General features: G+C 39.3%; 1 pseudogene; it reads right to left on the bottom strand.

The window, feature by feature from the left end:
- Positions 1-23,113, bottom strand: part of LOC149174222 (putative galacturonosyltransferase 7) — a 46,639-nt pseudogene extending 23,526 nt beyond the window's left edge.
- Between the last annotated feature and the right edge of the window lie 564 nt (positions 23,114-23,677).

Raw genomic sequence — 23,677 nt, forward strand, 5'->3', positions numbered from 1 at the left:
GTGCCAGAGAAGTTGTAACCAATGTTGAAGTCAATATCTTTTGCAACTATATATGGCTTTTTCTGGGAAATAATAACCTAAAACCATTCATTCAAATGATATAAAATTGTGTGGACAACCACTAAGTACAAAGGATGGTATGTTAATACAAGTGAAGTAAGATAGTTTCTTTTTTGCAGGGAAATTTGAGGTCTTTGTTACAATTTCATCTTTGTTTAGATCATCCAGATGTCTAGAAGGGTTTCTCTGCAAAGCGAAGAAACAACAAAACCTAGCTTTAATCATAAAATTCATTTCAAAATTCAAAATTTAAAAGCCCCCAATTTGTTTAGATCATCGAGATGCCTAGAAGGGTTTCGCTACAAAGTGAAGAAACAACACAACCTAACTTCAATCAGAAAATTTATTTATAACTTGAAAATTGAAAAGCCCAGTACTATCAAAATCTATTTCTCTTTCACAGTTCATCATTGTCAACAAACCAATATATTATGGAAACAACGATATTCAACTAGTAAAATGATAAAATCTTAATTAGAAAATAAAAATAAAAATGATATGCATGTGGACCTCATGTGATCAAGTGCTTAGTATTTAGCTCAAAAATCAAAGTTCTTAGAATGACTCAAAACCTAAATGACCATGTCCATCTTGGAAAAACAATCCTAATGTAATTCGTTTCACCGCAAACCGAGTTCATATGAGAAAGTTATTGTGTTCTGATCTCTTTGCTAAACAGGCGAAATTTAAAAAAAATGCCCAGTCGCTGCATAGTCAGTAGTTCGTACTGATGATGTGGAAAGTGACTATGCATGGTCAAAGATGGTCAACGGCATATCAAAAATGGACAAGTGGCATCATTTCATTGTGTTTTAGGTGGTGTGTTGGCACGTTTCTATTCATTTGTTTTGGGCCAATGAAAGAATGCCATGTGGCAAGCCCAGAGGCTACCACATGGCACCTCTGAAAGGCCTTGACAGTCTCAACAGAGGAGCAAAATTTTATGGTAGAGGTCACGGTCAAACCTACGACCTTCGACATACCATCCACAAGTCCTAACCACTTCCGCTACACCATGTTTCTTACCATGTATGTTCTTTGCATTAATTTAAAGACTAACGGTTAGGAGTTGGGTAGTTAGGGAAGGGCCAACCCACAGGTCAGTCTTCTCCCATGTGAATGCAATTGAGCTTAACTTCATACATTTTATTTTACCATGATAGACAGTCCAATACACCAACTCCACAACTGTTCGTGGTCTCAACATGTGAACGCGATTTGTAACACCAAACTGTTAAGCGGCGGGCTCCAAAACTTGTGAGGTAACCACAACATATGAATGCACTCTACCACCGGTGGTCACGTTTATTGCTATGTATGGCGGATAAGTTCAAAACCGTTAACGTTTTATATGGAATGTGACCAATACACCAAAACCATCGGGGTTTTGGTTAATACTAATCATGAGATTAACGATAATCCAGACTTATATTTAATTAAGCACATTTTAACTAATAGCTAAGCCCGAGTTTAAAACAGCGAAGGTTTTGGCGGTGCCCCTAATTTCGAGCCTACCTCCACATTTAGAGCGCTAACTGGAGTCATTCCAGATTTAGTGGAACTTTTCTAGGAAAACACTGACCGAGTCATGGAGAATGCAATTTTCGACCAAATTGAGCTTACGAAGAGGTGTTCCTATCTAATTTGGACATTTTGAACACATTGGTTCCAATATCAAGAGCCATAGAGCTCTGTAAAACAACATTTTTCCACATTCAGCTAATACAGAGGCCCAAGACATGGAAGCTGGACCAAGGAGATGTAGCCCCGGAGGGGTGAACTCCATCAAAACACTACATTAAAGTGTCTCTTTGATGGTTTGTTGTACTTTGAATGTCTATTGTTCAATATTTATTTTTGAAGCTATTTACTCATGAATGTCATTTTAAACTTAAGGAAATTACCTGAATACATGCACAAACAACTAATGAAACCTTAGTACAAGAAGCAATAAGCAAGCATATGTTTAGAAATCTATAATTAATATTAGCACAACATAAACTAACAATAAAAAACAGATCAAGTTGGTACCAAAGAAAAGGTTGAATTGCTTGATTTCTTGAGTTTTTGCAATTAGGGTTTTAATGGTTGCAAAAATGTGATTCTTACAAGGTTAAAGTTGTAGAAAGGAGAAGGGACGCTATTGGTTGCAACTCCTGAGGTAATGCCCAAAAGAAGGAGAGCCACAAGGCCACAATATCCACCACCCAAAGTTCGAATTCCAGCTGCACTTGAAACTCCTCAAGTTTTGCCTTCCACTGAGATTGAAGAGGTACAAGAAGTACCAATTTCTGAGCCTAAATCGATAGCCATTAAATCTCGAGAAAGAGAGCCTGAAGGTCCTTCTTCAGAAGAGGAAGAATTCAAGAAAGCTTTCTTCACTTTAATTGAGATGGTTAAAGTCCTCTATGAAGAGAGGAACACTAGAATGGTTGGAGAGAGTTCTAAGCCTCCACATGGAGAAAGAAGCTCAGAGGACAAAAAAGATGAGAAGAAGGATTCCAATGGGAATGGTGGAAAGCCACCTCCATCTCCACCATCTTCATAATCTTCATCATCTCACACAGCATCATCTTCCACTACCACCATTGAAACTACCCATACTCATTCAAAAACCCCAAAAGGAAAGACTCCCTTACTTAAATTGGACATAAAATTCGAACTTACCATGTACATTAGAGAGGTGAATGTAGAAAAGTTGGACAACTGGATTTGACAGTTGGAGGTATACTACAAAATTCAAAACCTTCAAGAAGATGTCATAAAGATCCAGTTGGTTTCATTGAGGCTAGAAGGAGTAGAATTATTCTGGTGGGAAGAAAACACTCAAGAGGAAATGTGAATCCATTGTAAGATATGCATTACTTGGGTTGAATTTGTTTCTGCAATTAAAAGACAGTTTTATCCTTTAGCCTATATGCAAAAAGCCATTATGAATTGGCAAAATTTTAGGCAGCTTAAAGGCTAAACAATCCAGGATTATACACAGGAGTTTAGGAAAAGGGCTTTGTTGTTAGGAGTGAATCTTAATTCCCAAGATACACTGCTAAAATGTATTGGGGGTTTACATTCCTATTTGAAACATACTATCCTTATGTTCAATCCAAACAATTTAGCTGAGGTATGTGTCCAAGCCATGCACCTTGAATCTAGAGGAAAGAACATTTAGGAAGAGGGTAGTAAGAGGAAGCCATTCAAGGGTAAGGAGAAAGAGAAGGGTGGAAAATGGAAGGGAAAGAAGAATGCAAGTGTGAAGAAAGAAGGGGAGAAAATCACATGAAAACATTGTTCCAAAGAGGGGCATGATGAAGCCCACTGCTAGAAATTGCATCCCGAATTAAGGCCTAAGAAACAAAAAAATAAGGGAAAACAAAAGACGACCGCTACCACACAACATGACCTTGGTTCAGATTCTAGTGATGAGACCAAGATTTCAGCCATGGTTACAAAAGGAAAAGAAACCGTTGCAAGCACTAGTTCATCACATAGTCAAAACAACACTCCGAATGAAGAGTCAAGAATAGAGTTTTTTCATGTAAGAGTGATTTCAAATAATACAAAGATTGATGCATTATTTGATACTGGGTCACAATCAAACTTGATTTCAGAAGACTTGGTAAAAAAACTAAACCTTGAAACTATACCTCATCATAAGCCATATCCATTGGGTTGGATAGTTAACAATGCAAACTTACAGGTTACAAGGAAGTTTTTATTCAAGTTCGCCATTACTGAAAAGTTCATTGATGAAGTTGAGTTAGATGTAGTTCCACTTGACATCTCAAGAATCATTTTGGGTAATCCTTATTTGCATGATAGGAAAGCAGTATTTTATCGCCATGACAACAAATACATATTCTTAACCAACTCCATTCTTTCCCAAGACAATATTTAACCAACTCTATTCTTTCCCAAGTCCCTATTTCCTTGCATTGTTTCCTTGGGAATTATCCCCCTATTAATTAGGGAAATTACTCAATTGGAATTGCGTAATCCTCATAGGCCTTCCTATGACTGCATGCACCACTTGTACAATTTAGATGATTATACAATTGATAGTACAGTGTCCTTGAACTCTAATCTCAATTGGGTAACTCTCATATCTGACATGCATGAGTTATTTATGAGTGAATCATTAGTTTTTAGACCTCCCACTAGTTTCTCCAATAGCTGGAACTAGTTTAACTAACTCTAACTCAGTTAAACTGGATTAATTAATTACAACTCAAAATAAACTCAACCAGGGCTCTTATAATGTAGGAGATGCTCTGCATGACTCAAGTTAGACCCTCAAATCGAATTAACTAAGCCAACTAAGTCAAATTAACTTAGTTAACTAATACAAGTTGTCAAGAGATGTGGAATTACAATTTTATTCCCAATTTAATTCAAGACAAAATTAAATTAGGATTTTCTTGTCGCATTTTCAACACTCCCTCTCAACAAGAAAGGAATTATCTACTACCTCGATTCTACCTCTATGAAACTCAAATTTTCATCTTGACAATGCCTTTGTCAAAATATCTGCATCACATTCCTCTGTAGGAATGTACTCTAGCATCATGATTTTCCTCTGCACACATTCCCATATATGGTGATACCGGATGTCGATATGCTTGGGACGGTCATGAAAAACTGGATTCTCAAAGAGTTTGATACAACTCATATTGTCACAGTAAATCACTGTAGGATCCATCTGCTAACCAAATAACCCAACAAGGATCTTCCTCATCCATATAGCCTCACAAGCTGTTTGACTAACAACCACGTACTCTACTTCTCTCGAACTTAGTGCAACTGATATTTGCTTCTTGATGTACCAAAATACTGTTGTTTACCCAATACTAAAGATTTCCCCTTATTTTCTCTTTCTGTCAGATGGACTCCCTACCTAATCTGCATATGTGAAGCCTTGAAGCTTCACTCCCTCTGCCCATCTGTACCAAATACCAAACTGAGTGGTGCCTCTAAGGTATCTCAACACATATTTAGTTGGCTTCCAACAGAGTTTGGATGGATTAACCATTGCTTGACTAAGCTGGTTAACTACAAAACATATGTTCAGTTGTGTGTTCACCAAATACATAAGTGAACCCACAAGCTGCCTGTAAATAGTAGCCTCCACTACTTCACTTGAAGTAGCATCATCCTTCCTCTAGTTCCCTGCTAAAAGAGTCTCCATGGGTTTGTTGCTCTCCATGTGGAACTTCTTCAGTATCTCATTGGCATACTTTCCCTGAGAGACAAATAGTTCCTGATCTCCTTTCCATACTTCCATACCAAGGAAATAATGCATGAGCTCCAGGTCCTTTATCTCGAATTCTCTTGCAAGATACTCTTTACAAGATTTTACCAACTTCTCATCACATGTTAGAATTAAATAATTGACATATAATACTATAATCAACAATTTATCTTCAACCAAAATATGGTAAAGGTTTGCATCTACTTCACTTTTGGTGAAGCCCAACCTAGTGAAATATTTGTCAATCCTGGTGTACCAAGCACGGGGTGCTTGCTTCAATCCATACATCACTCTCTTGATTATGCATACATGTTATTCTTTGTTGAAGGTCTCAAATCCTTCCGGCTGCTCAATAGACACCTCTTCCTCAATCACACCATTTAGGAATGTTGTCTTCACATCCATCTAATGTATATTCCATCCCATCTCGATAAAAGTGCTAGAATAGATCTGATTGAAGAGTTCCTTGTGTTGTATCTCTGAGATGATAATGGTCAACTATCATGCCAGGGCATCTAAGATAATTGTTTTGGGGGTTTTTTTTTAATTTGGAAGACCAATGTAGGAAACAAATTTAAAACAGTGAGGCCTATATACACCTCTTCCTCAATCACACCATTTAGGAATGTTGTCTTCACATCCATCTAATGTATATTCCATCCCATCTCACTAAAAGTGCTAGAATAGATCTGATTGAAGAGTTTTTTGTGTTGTATCTCTAAGATGATAATGGTCAGCTATCATGCCAGGGCATCTAAGATAATTGTTTTGTGGGTTTTGTTTTAATTTGGAAGACCAATGTAGGAAACAGATTTAAAACAGTGAGGCCTAAACCTTTGAATAATATTAATATCAAAACAGAGGGCTGCTATTGAAGTTCACACAATGATATAGCTTGCATGATCCAAGTTTGGGTGTGACGAAGGACCCTTCCAAGACCTTTTACTTTCGTGATGTGTTAAATTGCATTTTTAAAAGAACATTAAAGAATACATCTGCATGCTGTAAAGAAGAGGAACATGTCAATCATCAGCACATGAAAACATAAGACATTGATAACAGAGTTCGTCTAGGAGGGGCTACGTCTCTGGGCCCCGATGTCAAGATGGTGTAGGCCGCTACATTAAGTGCTGTCAATAGTGATGATGTACATAGAGGTGATGTCGTTATCGTACAAGTAAAATTCCCTCACGCAGGAGTGGCTCTAAGATATGTTCCACTATAGGAACTCTCAGTCAAAAGACTCCTATCAGTATGACACAAAACTCATGCATGATGAGCATCCCGCCAACATGGCATAAAAGGGATCTCAATGCAAAACATGCATGATGACAACATGAGAATCCCATCAACATACAACAAGGGGTCTCAACACATAACATGACGAATCACAACAGCAAGTACATCACATAGAATATTCCGCATCACATCAAGTAAGGAATCATGAAAACATGTATTAAACAAGATCCTGTATCAACATCAATCAAGGATCTGTACAGCACAATGCATAAAGAAGAAGTACATGAACACATCATATACCTCACAACTAGGGGCCATCTGAAGAAGCGGATGTCAAACTCCTGAAGCTGCTTAGACCATCGATCTCACGACATCAATCGCATGGGAATGACTGCTCACACATGAATGCTGACACCTGCGTTCCACTTAGAAAAGTGGCTGAAGAATAGAATGAGAGAATGAGAAATCTAAACATGCCATCAGATTTGTGGTGTAAAATAGTGCAAAATCAACTGTCCAAAATCTGAATTCTGAGAAGTTGAGAATCTAGGGCTCAAGGAATCTTTTAGATTCCCCCTAGATTCCTCAAAGATTCTACACCATGGGTGGACTGGAAATCTGCAACTCAAATGGAAAATCTGACCTTGCCATTGTGATCCTTGTAGAAAACCGTGGAAAACAAGTATAAACTTGACTATATTCCGACATGGAGAAAAATTACCTCCTCGGGAAAATTTCAAGGATCATGGTTCCGCTCCCTGTTTTTGCAGCAATCATGGTTCCACCTGCATACTGAAAATTGATGGAAAATGTAGGACTCTAATGGAGAAAAGGACAACGTCGTTATGTTCGTGGCGACGAGAGGTGTTGAATCCATATAAAATTTGTCAAATTCTGACAAAGTGAAAATTCAGCCGTCCTGCAAAATTCATGGGCCCTGCATTAAAAAATAATTAATTCGCCTCGATTTGTGTGCTTGCTCCTGGTTCCTCCCTCTTCCCCCGTGCACTGAAGAAATGTGGGTTTATATTAATTTTATCGACAAATAACCTAATGTGGGTGGTTGGTGTAATGGTGAAAAATAGGTTTGGTTGAGGAGGGGCCGGGTGGTCAAACCCCGCCCCTCCTATTTTTTTCCACATGATCGATTTAAAAAAACTAACATACATAAAATGAGGGGGGTCAGGTCCGCATTGGGTGGCCCACCTCCATAATCCCTGCGCGATGTGTAAAGGTCGTATACTATTTAGGTTGGGCGCATAATATTTTTTGGGTCGCCTGCTTGGGGGCGGCCACATGGGCCAGGCGGGTTCGACACCTGCCAATCTCGTACTCCATTTGCTGGCATTTGTTGAGGTGTATTGGAGTGTGGGCCGGGTCCACCGAAGGTGGCCCATGCCCACCCCCATTAATACATGGGTGTTGTATGGTTGTGGGAGGGCTTGGCGGGGTGATGGCTGCGAAACCAAACTTGATTTAAATTTTTTTCTTAAGGTGGTTGTGGGAGGGTCGGCGAGGGTGATGGCTCGTCAGCCCAAAAATTTTGAATTTGTTATGATACATTTGGGGGTGGCGGGGGTGGTGGCCCACCACCATATTAATAATGTTTTTTTGGTTTTTATAAAGAGGGGGTCAATTTTAAATTTTTAGAAAACAAGGGTCATTGGGCAAATTAATGAGGCCGCAATCTCGACCAATTTCGGGAGCTAGGTTTCATGCCTCAAAGTCAGTCAAATTGTAGGACACTTAAACCTGGCCCACAACCCAACTTTGACTGAAACTTTGACTGGCTTGTTCTCCCTCATACGAGCTCGGATTGACGAACCGTTCGCACCTCCATGATCAAGACCACGAGATCTATGCTCTGGTCCTGGGTCGAAGTCATTCTAAGCACTTTGATTTTCAAGCATTCATAACCCCTCTTTGTCCTGTGTGTCTCTGGAGCCACTTGGATCAATCCTCCCCACTGAGGAACTTTTGGTCCTCCAAAAGCATGAACAATAACCTGCAACTTCTTTGTACCTTGTCTGCATCACAAGTGTCATGAAAAGGTCTTGCTTCCATCTCCTTCACCTTTGTTCTTCGGAGCTTTAAGCGACGAGCAAACACCTGCTACCTCTACAACCTGTAGTACATTGTTTGCAAATTACATGCTTGATTGACATGACCAACTAATGACCCAAACGTTCCACACTTGCCACAAGTTTATAACACATACTCGGTGTTCAAGTTAATAACAAGATGGATGCAATACCCTGGCTATGACAACAAGGCCAACCTATCATGGTTGCTTCAACAAGTGATGGAAAACACATCATCACTGCAACACATGATTTACATACATAAGGCCAAACACTATCGTTTTGACAAGTGATGGAAACATAACATCACTTTTAGAGTATAGCATGCGACACCAAATAAGGCCAGACATCATTGTTGTTGAACAAGTGATGGAAAACACATCATCACTTTTACATTTTAAAATGCAACAAATTATTTACAAAAGAACGACCATGAAACGACAACATTTCTAGAAATCATTTTTCACTTATCAATGTGAATGGGTCACCTCCTTGTGGTGGTTTTGCTTGTCGAACAACTGCTTCACCTGGTTCATACACCAACGCTTTGTCTTTAAGGCTTTGCTCTGGATGGAGCCTCCAACATGTTGTTCATTGATGGCCACTTCTGTCGCAATGATGGCTAGGTTTTCTTCCTCCATATTTGCTTAACCTGTTTCTTTCCATGCTGTTGAGAGGGTCTTTCACGCCTCATCCTTTTGTGTGCTACCATTCTTTTCCAACACTTAGAAAATGTATGGTTATGTAATCCAAAAAATGTGCATGTTTTTCGATGCCATGTTTTTCATTCATTATTATCAACATGATCCTAATCAAAATGAACATTCGAAGATCGAAAGTGGTTATACCTTCCCTTGCTATCTCTGATGTCAGTATGGCAATGAGAGCTTGCCTCATCTCTCTCCCTGCAATGGGCACTACCGTGGGATGATGGGGATGTTTTCTCTTTCCTCGACGATTTTGACGATGTCTCAGATGAATCTAACACCTTCAAGCATTCTCCTTTAGTGTATCTCGAGCTTGCAAATTGAGGCCTCTGCACAACCTCCAATGGTTAAGTCGTGCCTTGGTTATTAACACCAAATTCTTCTTTCTCCTTGTGCCTCATCCTTGTAAGGAGCCTCATGTTTGTCCCTGTAATTGGGATCTCCAAATCTCCAACAGAACTCATACTATGTGAAGACGAAACTGAAAGGAAATCAACATCTTTTACCTCTTATTTCGATTTGGAAAGAACTGATGAGGGTTTCTCGTCATCTATTGTTGGTGGTTCACTAGCTGTCTCAGAGCATTCCTCGACTTCCTTTCTGACATACCCAAGTCCTGTTCGACACGGTAATTCCTCTACTTTAATGGGATTGACAATGCCTTGGTGATTAACGCCCAAGCCTTTTCCTTCATACCCAATTTTCTTCAACAGTTTGGAGCCAATTCCTGTGGTGTGATTTTCAAAAATAGCGAAATCATCGTCAGGAAATATACATTAAGATGGACAACTACTTTTTACCTCACATGGGTCTCGCTGCAACTTTTCCAAGGCCTCATCCTTTGTTTGCAACTATCGTAGCAAACATTGTTTATCCACTTTCTCTTCATGTAAACGCATCTTCAATTCAACGTTCTCTGTTTGAAGATTATGTTTGTTTTGCTTCAGTTCTTCCAGGGCCTCTTCCGTGGCTTGCAACTGCAGCTGCAATCGCTCCTTTTCCTCTATCTCTTTCTGTAGAGTTTCATACATGATTTCCACTCTTTTGGAAATGTTGAGCATGGTATCGTACATCACTCTTTCATCCTCTATCACTGCACATCCCATTGTTCATGCTGCAATTCACATCAACGCAAAGACCGCTCTGACACCACTTGATCCAGGTCCGGGTGTGACGAAGGACCCTTCCAAGACCTTTTACTTTCGTGATGTGTTAAATTGCATTTTTAAAAGAATATTAATGAATACATCTACATGTTGTAAACAAGAGGAACATGTCAATCATCAGCACATGAAAACATAATACGTTGATAACAGAGTTCGTCCAGGAGGGACTACATCTCCAGGCCCCGGTGTCAGGATGGTGTAGGTCACTGCATTAAGTGTTGTCAATAGTGATGATGTACATAGAGGTGATGTCATTATCATACAAGGAAAATGCCCTCACGGAGGAGTGGTTCTAAGAGTTGTTCCACTACAAGAACTGTCGGTCAAAAGACTCCTATCAGTATGACACAAAACTCATGCATGATGAGCATCCCGCCAACATGGCATAAAAGGGATCTTAATGCAAAGCATGCATGACGACACATGAGTATCCCATCAACATACAACAAGGGATCTCAACACATAACATGACGAATCATGGCAGCAAGTACATCACATAGAATATTCCGCATCACATCAAGCAAGGAATCATGAAAACATGTAATAAACAAGATCCTGCATCAACATCAATCAAGGATCTCTGCAACACAATGCATAAAGAGGAAGTACATGAACACATCTTATACCTCACAACCAGGGGCCATCTGAAGAAGCGGATGTCAAATTGCTAAAGCTGCTCGGACCATCGATCTCACGACATCAATCACATGGGAATGACTGCTCGCACATGAATGCTGACACCTACATTCCACTTAGAAAAGTGGTTGAAGAATAGAATGAGAGAATGAGAAATCTGAACATACCATCAGATTTGTGGCATTGAATAGTGCAAAATTGACTGTCCAAAATCTGAATTCTGAGAAGTTGAGAATCTGGGGCTCAAGGAATCTTTTAGATTCCCCCTAGATTCCTCAAAGATTCTGCTCCATGGGTGGACTGGAAATCTGCAACTCAAATGGAAAATCTGACCTCACCATTGCGATCCTTGTAGAAAACCATGAAAAACAAGTATAAACTTGACTATATTCCGACATGGAGAAAAATTACCTCCTCGGGAAAATTTCAAGGATCATGGTTCCGCTCCTTGTTTTTGCAGCAATCATAGTTCCACCTGCATACTGAAAATGGCCAAAAATGCAAGACTCCGATGGAGAAATGGACAACGCCATTGCGTTCATGGTGATGAGAGGTGTTAAATCCATATAAAATTTGTCAAATTCTAGCAAAGTGAAAATTCAACCCTCCTGCAAAATTCATGGTTCCTACATTAAAAATTAATTAATTCTCCTCGATTTGTGTGCCCACTACTGGTTGCTTCCTCTGGCCCCGTGCACTGAAAAATGCGGGTTTATATTAATTTTACCAGCAGATAACCCAATGTGGGTGGTTGGTGTAATGGTAAAAAATAGGTTTGGTTGAGGAGGGGTCGGGTGGTCAAACCTCGCCCCTCCTATTTTTTTCCACATGATCGATTTAAAAAAACTAACATACATAAAATGGGGGGGGGGGGGTTAGGTCTGCATTGGGCGGCCCGCCCCCATAATCCCCGTGCGTTGTGTAAAGGTCGTATACTATTTAGGTTGGGCGCATAATATTTTTGGGGCCACCTGCTTGGGGGCTGGCCACGTGGGCCGAGCAGGTTCGACCCCCACTGGTCCATACTCCATGTGCTGGCATTATTGAGGTGTATTGGGGTCTGGGCCAGGTCCACCGGAGGTGGCCTGTGCCCACCCCCATTAATACATGGTGTTGTATGGTTGTCGGGGGGCTCGGCGGGGTGATGGTCGCGGAGCCAAACTTGATTTAATTTTTTTTTTAAGGTGGTTGCGGGAGGGCCGTCGGGGGCGATGGCCCATCGGCCCAAAAATTTTGAATTTTTTATGATACATTGGGGTGGCGGGGTGGTGGCCCGCTACCATATTAATAAATTTTTTTTGGTTTCTATAAATACAAGGTCAATTTTAAATTTTTAGAAAATAATGGTCATTGGGAAAATTAACAAGGCTGCAATTTCGACCGATTTCAGGAGCTAGGTTTCATGCCTCGGGGTCAGTCAAATTGTAGGACACTTAAACCTAGCCCATAGCCCAACTTTGACCGAAACTTTGACTGGCTCGTTCTCCCTCATACAAGCTCGGATTGACGAACCATTTGCACCTCCGTGATCAAGATGATGAGATCTATGCTCTAGTCCTGGGTCGAAGTCATTCTAAGAACTTTGATTTTCGAGCATTCATAACACCTCTTTGTCTTGTGTGTCTCTGGAGCCACCTGGATCATTGCATAGTGGTGAGAAGAAATAGAGAGGTGGTATGACTATCACAGTCTTCAAATTGAAGATTAAATAATCATAAGTAAAATCTTTAAACTATGTTCAGAAGGTTTAACAAAATATGCTTAAGCTTACAACAGATGCTGATTATATTATGACTTAGAGGGAATTAATAAAACAAACAGTTTATGTAATTCATTCTCTTTATAAATGATCACTTCAGAAGATTATAAGAATAACTGAAACACAATTACTCCTACCTGGTTATCTTTGTAAAACATAAGAACATGAAGAAAACACTGTGAAATAAAACTAGGAAAACTTACAAAAAAACGAAACTGTATGAATTAGAATTCAGAATCCATTTGCTTTTGTATTAATGATTCAGAAAAGTCAAGTACATTCAATACTTAGAAATTCCTCTTCAAGGGTGAAACCATTAAAAACTCGTGAAAGAGAGTTATTTATACAATTTGAGAATTGAGAAAATATCTTAAACTATTTTACAAAAATAGATAATTACAAAATCAGGAATATAAACTGCTAGTTGATCTGGCACTATTTTGGTGCTGAACTGTTTGATGACTGTTGTTGAAAAAATTGAAAACTTTTGAACTTGTGATGATTGTTCCTGTAAAGGTTGAATGTTGTTTGATCACCCTCTAGTCCAGTAAATCAGTTAATACTTCCCAGCGCTTCTTATCTAGGATAGATATTTTGGTTACCCTTCTGTAAATTTCATCCATCTTTGTATACTTCGTGAAAGTGGGTTTTACTAGAAATATATGCCTAATCTCATCTAAAATGAAGAAGGTGTCCCTGAGTGCATTTAGCACCACTCTTGGTGTTGCTGCACCTCTTATGTTTGACACTGAAGCTGCATTGGTGCCTACCTCTGTAATCTTTCGAACATAATCCTCAATAGGCATTAATTTTTCGTTAATTACAAGCATAAAGGGCAAACCCTTGCTGGTCAAGGGTTCAATCATACTGAAAAAATGTTGAACTATTGTATTCACATTGTTGCACTTTTCTTCCAACTAAAGGATGAGGTTCTTCTTGGTTATGATCTTCTTTACTTCCAGAATAGTTGTTTCCCTATCATTTATCCCTAATTCTTCAAGCTCATAGTTGTCTTTAGAGTTGAGGAACTTGATTATATCAGAAGCAATTTCTGGCATATCCTCAAGTTGTTTAGAAATAGTTTCAATAGCTTCCTGAGCTTTCTCTAAGAGGTATTTTTGATCAAACACTATCTTGATATAGGGCTAGATATCCTTAATTGCTTCAGTAATATCTTCCCACAGAATATCTCTTGCCAAACTGTTTTGGAGAATTTAGCATCTACGGATAAACACTAATTCACCAAACAAGTAGTTGTGCCTAGAAAAATAGTTTAAAGTGTTTTAGACTTTTCCTATAAGCAATAGATAAGAAAAGAGGATAGAATGCCTACCTATAGTTCCGCTTTCCTATCGTATCCCTTGTATTGATTCCATCGCTCCTTCCCGTACTGAATCTGCTTGAGAAGTACCCTGTAAACACAACAGAAGACAAAAACCGATCAAAGCATACGATCCATTGAATATAAACGAAAGGAATCAGAAGCAATCCATACATATAAGCATTATGAAATAACACAACATATGGAAAAAGGTTCAAACACTTTATTAGATAGAAGAAGGAATTACAACCATCTGTGTCTGATTCAAAGTCATTCTTTCAGCTTGTATCCCATCCACATCACATCAAAAGCAAGACAAGCTTGTGGCATCACATCATTTTCTCCAAAGTCGAGTCTCATAGCAGCATTATCTCCTTACAATTCAACATAATCCAAATAGCCCCTGATCACTTAGATAAGTGGTCAATTTATAGGAAGATGAAGGGGGTTTTGTCATTAATGGTGACATTGAATGGCCTTCCATACTTAGAATTAGTTCCATGGAGGAAGGGATGAGAGGATGGGATGCCCCTTAACTCATTCCTCATCCATTTTCAAGCTTATCAGAGTTGATAAGATAGGGAAACTTCTAGATGAATCCAAAAGATAAGAATATTCCCCAAACCCTATGTGAATTTCACTCATTCTTGCCCAGCACAGGTGAAAGGAAGCATAAATGCCCTTCAGAGCACCCTGGCAGTGGACTTAACTGCTCTGCAGTGCACCTTCATAAGGGCTTACCTGCGCTGGTCCCTCTAGAGGCAATTTCCGGATGTCTTGAAGTCATGACACTGTCTGGGAAGGAGGCATTCATAGGGTTGACTTGTTTAGGGGATGAAACAACTAAATTTAGGGTTTGATGAGCCCTAAAACACTGACCTGAATGTTGGGATTTGATGTGCCCAAATGGATCTATAACAATTGCCCCCTAAAGCATGAAGTCGGAAAAATACCAATGTCGAATGAAATTCTTTACGATGTGATGAGGAGGTATCGAAGTGGAAGGTGACCTGCATCAATTACAATATATATATCATGATATTTGATTTTACATGATTGCTGAGGGAAGGCATACCCATGATTAGCTTATAAACTTTCATTACATGTACATAAATAGTTGTCTACAGATATAGACCCATTATTAGAATGACTATCAATGTAAAGCCATTGTACATATGATTTAGTACTCCTTATATTGCAACCCAGATGGATGAAACTAGATTTGGGGTCTTCAATCTCATTCAACCATTTGCTCAAGTATGAGTCTAACCATGTGAATATGTGACCTGAAGTCAAACATGGGAAGACACCATCTGATTACCAGCCGATGATGTAAGTTGTTAACAGATGCGAGAGAAATCATTTATAATGATAATGATCCTCAAGGTACTGTAGTACATTCTGCATGGTGTGAATGGATGATTTGATGTCGAACATCATACAAAGTCTTTTGGTCGAAGGCCATTTATGTATGCCTATCGCCGAAAGTGAGAAACCGGCCATTGATGTATGCAAGCCTCAAGTACTGAATGGGTGTTTCTAAGTCAACTTCTTGGATAATGAGTTGATGTCGACAAGAAGTGACTTGTACCAGGAGGGCCTTGATGTATCCCACATCAATGACAAGAAATGAGTGTAGTGATTTTAGAGATGGAATTTGACTGACGACACAAGGTTTAGGAATGGCGGTCATGAAAATGAAAGTTTATGGCATTGCAAAAGATGGATTTTGACTGAATGACTTCTCTTAAACATGTCGGCGACACTAAACTGAATTGGTAGCATTGACCTAAAACAAAGTGATGGATGGTATGATAGACCAACGATATGATAACCATCAAGCTAATAACCCAACCCATATAGTCACAGTGATGGAGTGAAAGTGTCATGTTCAAGAGCGACCTGCTACCATAAAGTGGTTTTCCCCTTTTTCCATTTTCCCCAATCATTGTTGACCAGTACCTCTTTATTTTTATCAAGCTTGAGAAGGATAACATATGTTTGTTGTATAATTTCACCCTTAGGGTGAATCCATCACTATTTGATGTTTTAACGAGTCTAGTGAAGGTGAAACTCGGTCTTATCTATGTGGAGTACTAAAAAGGTATGTTTTTGATGATCATTTCAGTGGCTTTTCAGTGGAACTTGTGAACCTTTTTGCATCATGAACTTGGAAAACAATAAAGAATTATAACAAAACATGTGAGATTAATATGCAAGACTTAACCGTTGATAATTGTCATTCTCCTGTGTAGGAAAGGGTGAAAACGAGGAGTTGTTGTTCCAAAGAAAAAGACAAGAACAGGGTAACTGTTGTCCCTTTGACGGGGGACCGAGTGCAAACAAGGCTAAGCAGATCAAAGCAAACCGGCCCAGAAAAGGAGGAGAAGACACCAGCTCGGCGGAGGAGAAAAGAAATGATTAAGGATTAACAGTTTGGCGAATCCCTCAGGATCTTTGATCCTGAGGGATCGTTGCTTTATCTATCTTGTTACTTAGACATCTCCGCCGTCACCCTTATATAAAGGGACAACACTGTTAGCTTTGGGGGATTATGCTTTTATGTAATTTTCTGTTAAAGATCAAACTTTGATCATCGAGTCTCGTTGAGAACTGGTTCATTGTACTTTTGTTTTATGCATTAATATAAACTTGGTGATTATCTTATCTCTGCGTCTGGATTAACTTAAAGCGGTGTACCCTTGGAGGCTAAGGGCCCGGCCCAGAGGACACTTGCTTCTGTATCACTACGATTTGATTTCTGCATGGTTTGCTTATCGTCGTTATTTGGTAATCTGATATGCTTTATAAGTTGACATCACATGCTCTGTTAAGATTAATCCATTAAGGTTTTTACAGACAGAACTGTTGTATTGATTCTGCATTATATTACTGATCCTTTCAGAGTTGATTGAATGTTATTGATCTTGACCGAATATTATTACTGTTCTGTTACAGAGCTTTTGTGCTGTACATTCATGTTATAGAATTTATCCAAAAGTTGTGTTCTTTACGATTGTTGGATTCAGGAGTAATGTTGTTCCATTTTGAAACACAGTCGTATTCCTGTTAATTAAGATTGATGCTAGATCAGATTACTCTTCAAGCGTGTTGTGCGTGTATATGATTTCCAAGCGCTGTTCCATAACTTATCAGTAATTAGTGTTGTTCTATTAGTGTGTTCTGCTTGATTTGCCTTAAGAATGAAAGATTGTTGTTTGATTACGATGAGTGCATTTGAGTTAGTAGATTAAGTTTGATTACTACTCGCGAGACTTAGTTGTTTGATTGCTGTTCCATTTCAGAATTACTATTCCATTTTATCATTGTTGTTCCATTCTAGATTTGCTGTTCGATTTCTTGTTTGCTATTCCATTTTTCTATCTGTCGTTTCATTTACTCGCATTTGTTGTTTTGGTGTGAGAGACGATATGTGGCTGTAGTGAGCCTCGACATTTACTGTCTAGCTCCTAGACCCGTGGTCCATGCTCTAATTTTCTTTCCATCAGTTTCCAAAGGGATGGGCTATTGCTGCCGAACCCTTGACTGATAAGTTACCCAGTTTCTGAGTGTGTGATTTATTCCTTTGAAGTAACTTATGTCAGGCCAGGGTAACTCCAGAATGAGCGGAAGAAAAACTGATTGCATTAATTCATTAGCTAACTATCATTTATATACAGAAATAGGACGGATCAGTTCATCTTCTTGATGACTGATCGCGTTCCAGTTCACCCATCCGTTGAGGATTAGGTGTCAACATTCCCCCCCTTAATCTGAAGGGATGTTGGTGATTCCAAGCATCGTTCTGAATCTTTCAAGCTTTTCTCTTCCAAGCGCTTTGGTGAAGATGTCTGCAATTTGCTCGTTTGTGGAACAATGACGGAGATGGATTGTTTTGGCCTCAACATGATGTCGGATCAGATGATATTTAGTATTGATGTGCTTAGTACGATCGTGGAACTTTGGGTTCTTGGCCAACTTTATTGCAGAGGTGTTATCAATCATGAGTGGAGTTGATTGTACTTGTTTTACCTGCAAATCTTCAAGAATTTTCCTGAGCCACACAATTTCTTTCGTTGCTTCAGCTACTGCCACGTATTCTGCTTCTGTTGTGGAATCTGCTGGAACTGATTGTTTGCGTGATCTCCAGGAGATAGCTCCTGATCCAAGACTCATAGCATATCCTGAAGTAGATACCCCAGTCTCTTTGTCTCCATCGAAGTCTGAATCAGAGTATCCAATCAAGTTGAAGTCGTCCACCTATGTATACTTGATTCCAAGGTTTTGAGTTCCCTTCAAGTACCTTAGAACTCTTTTTGCAGCAGACCAATGTCCCTCACAAGGCTTTTGCATAAACCTGGAGAGGATTCCAACAACAAATGAAATGGCTGGTCTGGTAGTAGTGAGGTAGATGAGACTTCCTACAAGCTGTCTATACTTTGTTGCATCCTCAAATTCCTTTCCTTCAATAGATGTGATCTTCAAGTTTTGTTCCATTGGAGTAGAATGAGGATTGCACTCTGTCATGCCAAATCTGTTTAACAAGTCTCCAATGTATTTCTTTTGAGAAAGAAATACGGATTTTGGATGTTGGGTTACTTCAATGCCAAGATAGTAATGAACATAGCCCAAATCAGTCATTTCAAAACTTTTTCCTAATTCTTTCTTTATGGATGCAATATAGCTTTCATTGTTCCCTGTCATTAAAAGATCATCTACATATACCACAAGATATACAACTGTTTTGCCAACTTTCTTGACAAATAAAGTTGCATCATCAAGATCAAAATGTTTGAAGTTGAGTTTCAGAAGATGCTCAGTTAGTTTTTCATACCAGGATCGTGGTTCTTGTTTGAGGCCATACAAGGACTTCACAAGTTTGCATACTTTATGTTCATGTCCTTTCACAGCAAATCCTTCAGGCTGGGACATAAAAACATTCTCTTTTAGATCTCCATTCAAGAATGCAGTTTTTACATCCATTTGATGGACTTTCCAACCGTTCTGGGCAGCTAGTGCAAAGAGTGTCCGGATGGTGGCCCATTTTGCTGTGGGGGCAAAAGTTTCCTCATAATCGACCCCTTCCTTCTGTGCAAAACCTTTTGCCACAAGCCTAGCTTTGTGCTTGTCAAGTGAGCCATCAGCTTTGTACTTGTTCTTGTAGACCCACTTGCAGCCAATTGGTTTGGTTCCAAATGGAGGATCAACCAGCTTCCAAGTGCCATTCTTTATGAGGGCATCATACTCCTTCTGCATCGCTTCTTTCCATTCATCATGAGAAGCAGCTTCTTTGAAGGAAGTTGGTTCAAAATCTGTAGACAAGTTCAATTCACAATCATAAGTAACATCCATATCAACAGGTGAATTAGAGTCATCTACATCACCTCCATCTTGTCGGTTTGTATTTCTGGTTCCTGTTTTTCCAATTTCATCAGGATGAACACTTTCAAGTGTCTTTGTCAGCCACTTTGGGGGACCTTTCTGAGATGGTCCAGGCTGCTCTGTTGATTGAGTTGGGACTGAATCAAGATTGAGTCTCCCAATTCTATCAATTACATCACTTAAAGGATCATCCGGTGTTGGAGTTTCATGCAAGGGAGATTGTTCTTCAGAAGAAGATTCCACATGTTGATCTAGTATAGGAATCCCCCCTTCAAGATGTGGAATCTGATTATCAAACTCTTGAAATGATTTCGGTTTTGTGAATCTATCCAAGCGATCAAGTTGCCGCTCAACAACACTGTCAGATTTGGATGATTCAAGAAAAATGACATCTCTAGATACAACAAACTTTTTATTTACTTCATCATAGAGGCGGTATGCTTTAGATGTGTTTGAATACCCCAGGAAGATACACTTACGACTTCTAGCACCAAGTTTGTTTCTATGTACCTTTGGTATTAAAGCATAACAGGTGGAACCAAAAATCCTGAGATGTTTTACCGAAGGAACATGTCCATACCACAATTCATAAGGAGTCTTGTTTCTTATAGCACTAGATGGACATCTATTCTTTATATATGCAGCACATAGAACAGCATCAGCCCAAAACATTATCTTTACATTTTTGAAGAAAAGCATGGATCGTACCATATTCAAGATTGTTCTGTTCATTCTTTCAGCTACACCATTCTATTGAGGATTATAAGGCACAGTTGTTTGATGTTTAATCCCATGTTGGCGAAGATAGTTTTCAAATTCATTTGATGTATATTCTTTTCCATTATCAGTGCGAATAGACCCAATATGAGATTGTGCATCATTTTCAATCCACTTATGAAAATTCTTGAATGTTTGAAAAGCATCAGATTTGTTCTTCAATAAATAAACCCAACACATTCTGGTGTAATCATCAATAAATGTCATGATATATTTATTTCCATTTGCAGAAGGAACAAGCATTGGACCACATAAATCTGAATGAATGAGTTCAAGCTTCCTATGTGCTCTTGAATGTGAATCATGAAAAGACTGTTTGCTATGCTTTCCTAGAATGCAAGCATCACATTGCTTATGTTTTCTAGGAATTGTAGGCAAACCAGCAACACCATTTTTCTTCAACAAGCGGAGACTATCATAGTTTAAATGTCCAAATTTAGCATGCCATAATAAACTTGATGGAAGTGTACCTTCTTCATGATGAGAAATATATGAGAAATGTTGTGCATGAGCAGAGGTTCCTTGCAGTTTAAGAAGTCTTTCTTCTTCTATACCCCTCATGACAAGTGAGTGGTCAGATGCCTTTCTTACCTCAAGCTTTCCATCAAACATGTGAATGGAGTGACCTTGCTGGCGGATGTGGACCAGGGACAGCAAGTTTCTCTTGAGCTGTGGGAGATATAGAACATGATCCAGAAGAAAGTCTGGAAGACCAGGCAGTTTAAGCCTGATTGTGCCAAGCCCTGATGGCTTGATTTTTGACTGATCTGCAAAGTATACTGCTCCATCAACATTGTCAGTGAAATCTTCAAAAAAATCTTTCCTATGAGTCATATGACAGGTTGCTCCTGAATCAAGCAACCAGTCATTTTTCGAAGAAGCAAGTGAAGCATTAAACAAATCTTCATTTACTCCAATGTTACATTGTGCCTCAATATAGTGAGCGGATTCAGGTGCTTTACCTTTGTCTGTGTCATCAGTTTTACCTTTCTACTGATTTCTTCTCTGCTCAATTTTGTCCCATGGTAGCTTGCATGTAGAAGCAATATGTGATCCATTTCGTTTGCAGCGAATGCAATGCAGATCTGCCTTTTCTGCTTGAGAATGTTTGCCCCCCCTGCCTCTGAAGTATCTTCCTCTTCCTCTTCGTCCGCCTCTTCCTCTTGTAGAATCTTGAGCAGGATGCTTTTCTTTATGAGCAAGGCAAACAGTCTCTTTAGAAGATTCAGGGACTGTTTTCTTTCCAAAGGCTTTCTCTCTTTCAGCAAACTTTTTCACAAGAGACTCAAAGGTTATGTCTTTAAGATTTCCATTTGCTTGTAAAGACTCAAGATAATTGGAGTAGGTAGGATAGAGTGCTTTGAGAAAGGCAATAAGAGAGATATCCAGCTCAACCTTAGTGGATTTAATATCATGCATTATAGACTTTATTTCAGATGCAAGAGCAAGGGGATCATTATTTTTCAGTTCAAGAGTGAAGAGTTTAATCATGAGCTGAACAACTTCAAGTGCAGAATGTGAATCATAGAGTTCTTTCAGCTTTTGTAAAGCTTCAAAGGCAGTGGAATAGGATGAAATATGACGACTTACTTCTTCATTTATAGATGCTGCGATCAATGCATAGGCTTTGCTGTTCTTGTTTTCCCAAATGACAAGTTCTTTATCTGATGTAGGCTGCACAGGGTCTTTGTCTTCTTCTCCGACACACACTCCCTTCCACAACTCATTGTAGATGAGGGTGTGTTTTACCATCCGAGACCATTCAGAATAGTTCTCCTTTCCAGTGAGAACTATTCCGACCATAGAGATGATTGAATGCATTCTGTAAAAAAAAATACTTCTGCTGATAAAAAAAATCCTTACGTTACAGCCTTCAAATCCTTCTGATATTTGCTAAAAACATCAGCATTTCATTGTACATATCACTGCAATACTACTATGTTTTGAAAAATGCGCAATGGATCACTTCAATATATCACTTCATTCTATAATATATCACTTCAATATATCAATATATTATGCAAATGCGCAAGGGATCACTTCACTTCATCAATATATCACTTCAATAATCCATATATTATGCAACACTACAAATGTTTTGATATATAAAACACCCTGACTGATATAACTTGAATGCTTTGAAAACTGCCTTGAATGATATATATGAACACTTTGAAAAAACAGCGCAATGCTTTGAAAAACTGTTTATAGAGACGGCGCAATACTACAACATTACCATTTTGAGAAGCTTTCCAAATCTGGATTTCGGAGTGTATCCACTTAGAGCATGCCAAAGGTGCTCACACAAAGCAACCCAAAGCTTCTAACTTCTAAGCATTACTGTGGTTCATCATATAACAGTGAAATCTGACTATCAAACAAAACAACCAGAATTTAAATCATGAATCCATGATTCATCCTGAAAGGACTGCATTTAGTGAACTGTGAAATTCAACCCCAATTTGAGCTTCTGCCTTCTCAAGGTCAGTTGATGCTGAACTTAACTTCAGTGTATACTCAGCCAATCCTTTCTGGACTTGTTCACGATCAAATGGAGCAGCATATTCAACAGCGCATAACCATGACAGTGCGCATTTAAATGAAAAAACTAATGAAATAAATGCAGGCCGTCCACTGCTTAGAACGGCATGGCCATGGCAGACCCACTTAAAAACGTGGTGCCCCACTTGAGGGAAAGAAACGGCCGCCCTCCGAAATGCCGAAGTCCACGAGCTGCCATGAAATTGGCAACCCCGAATCTTGGATGAATGCGGGTAACCTCAATGAAAGCAGTCCCGTTAATTCACCAGTGGAGAAACAAAAGAAAATCAGATGCAATCAGAAAACAAAGAAGGAATAAGGGTCGTATCCTTATCCACAGAGGCGTGAATCCAGTTCTCCAGGAAGGAAAGCTCTTTTGCAATTTGCAAGGATATGGAAAGACAAACCGACTGATTAATGAGGATATGGAAAGACTGTCGTTTCCCCTCGAGAACTATGCATACAATATGCGAAACACCATCCGAGACAAGAAGTTTGCTGGTAAATTAGATCCGGCAGACAAATCCAAGATCGAGGAGGCTATTAATGGTGCCATCAGCTGGCTTGATCAGAACCAGTTGGCCGAGGTTGATGAGTTTGAACAGGAGGGCATCTGCAATCCTATCTTTGCTAAAATGTATCGGGGGGAACCCTCATTCAGAGTGGCGAGAGGAAAAATTGTTTGTCACAACAGTGCAAGGAAACCGAAGCTCACATTCAACAGTGCATTCCACGCTCACCGCACCATGTCAGGCCAGAGGCG

The sequence above is a fragment of the Pinus tabuliformis genome, chromosome 4_1, assembly GCF_031772625.1.
Source record: "Pinus tabuliformis cultivar Carrire ecotype Pingquan chromosome 4_1, CPIR1, whole genome shotgun sequence".
NCBI lineage: Eukaryota > Viridiplantae > Streptophyta > Pinopsida > Pinales > Pinaceae > Pinus > Pinus tabuliformis.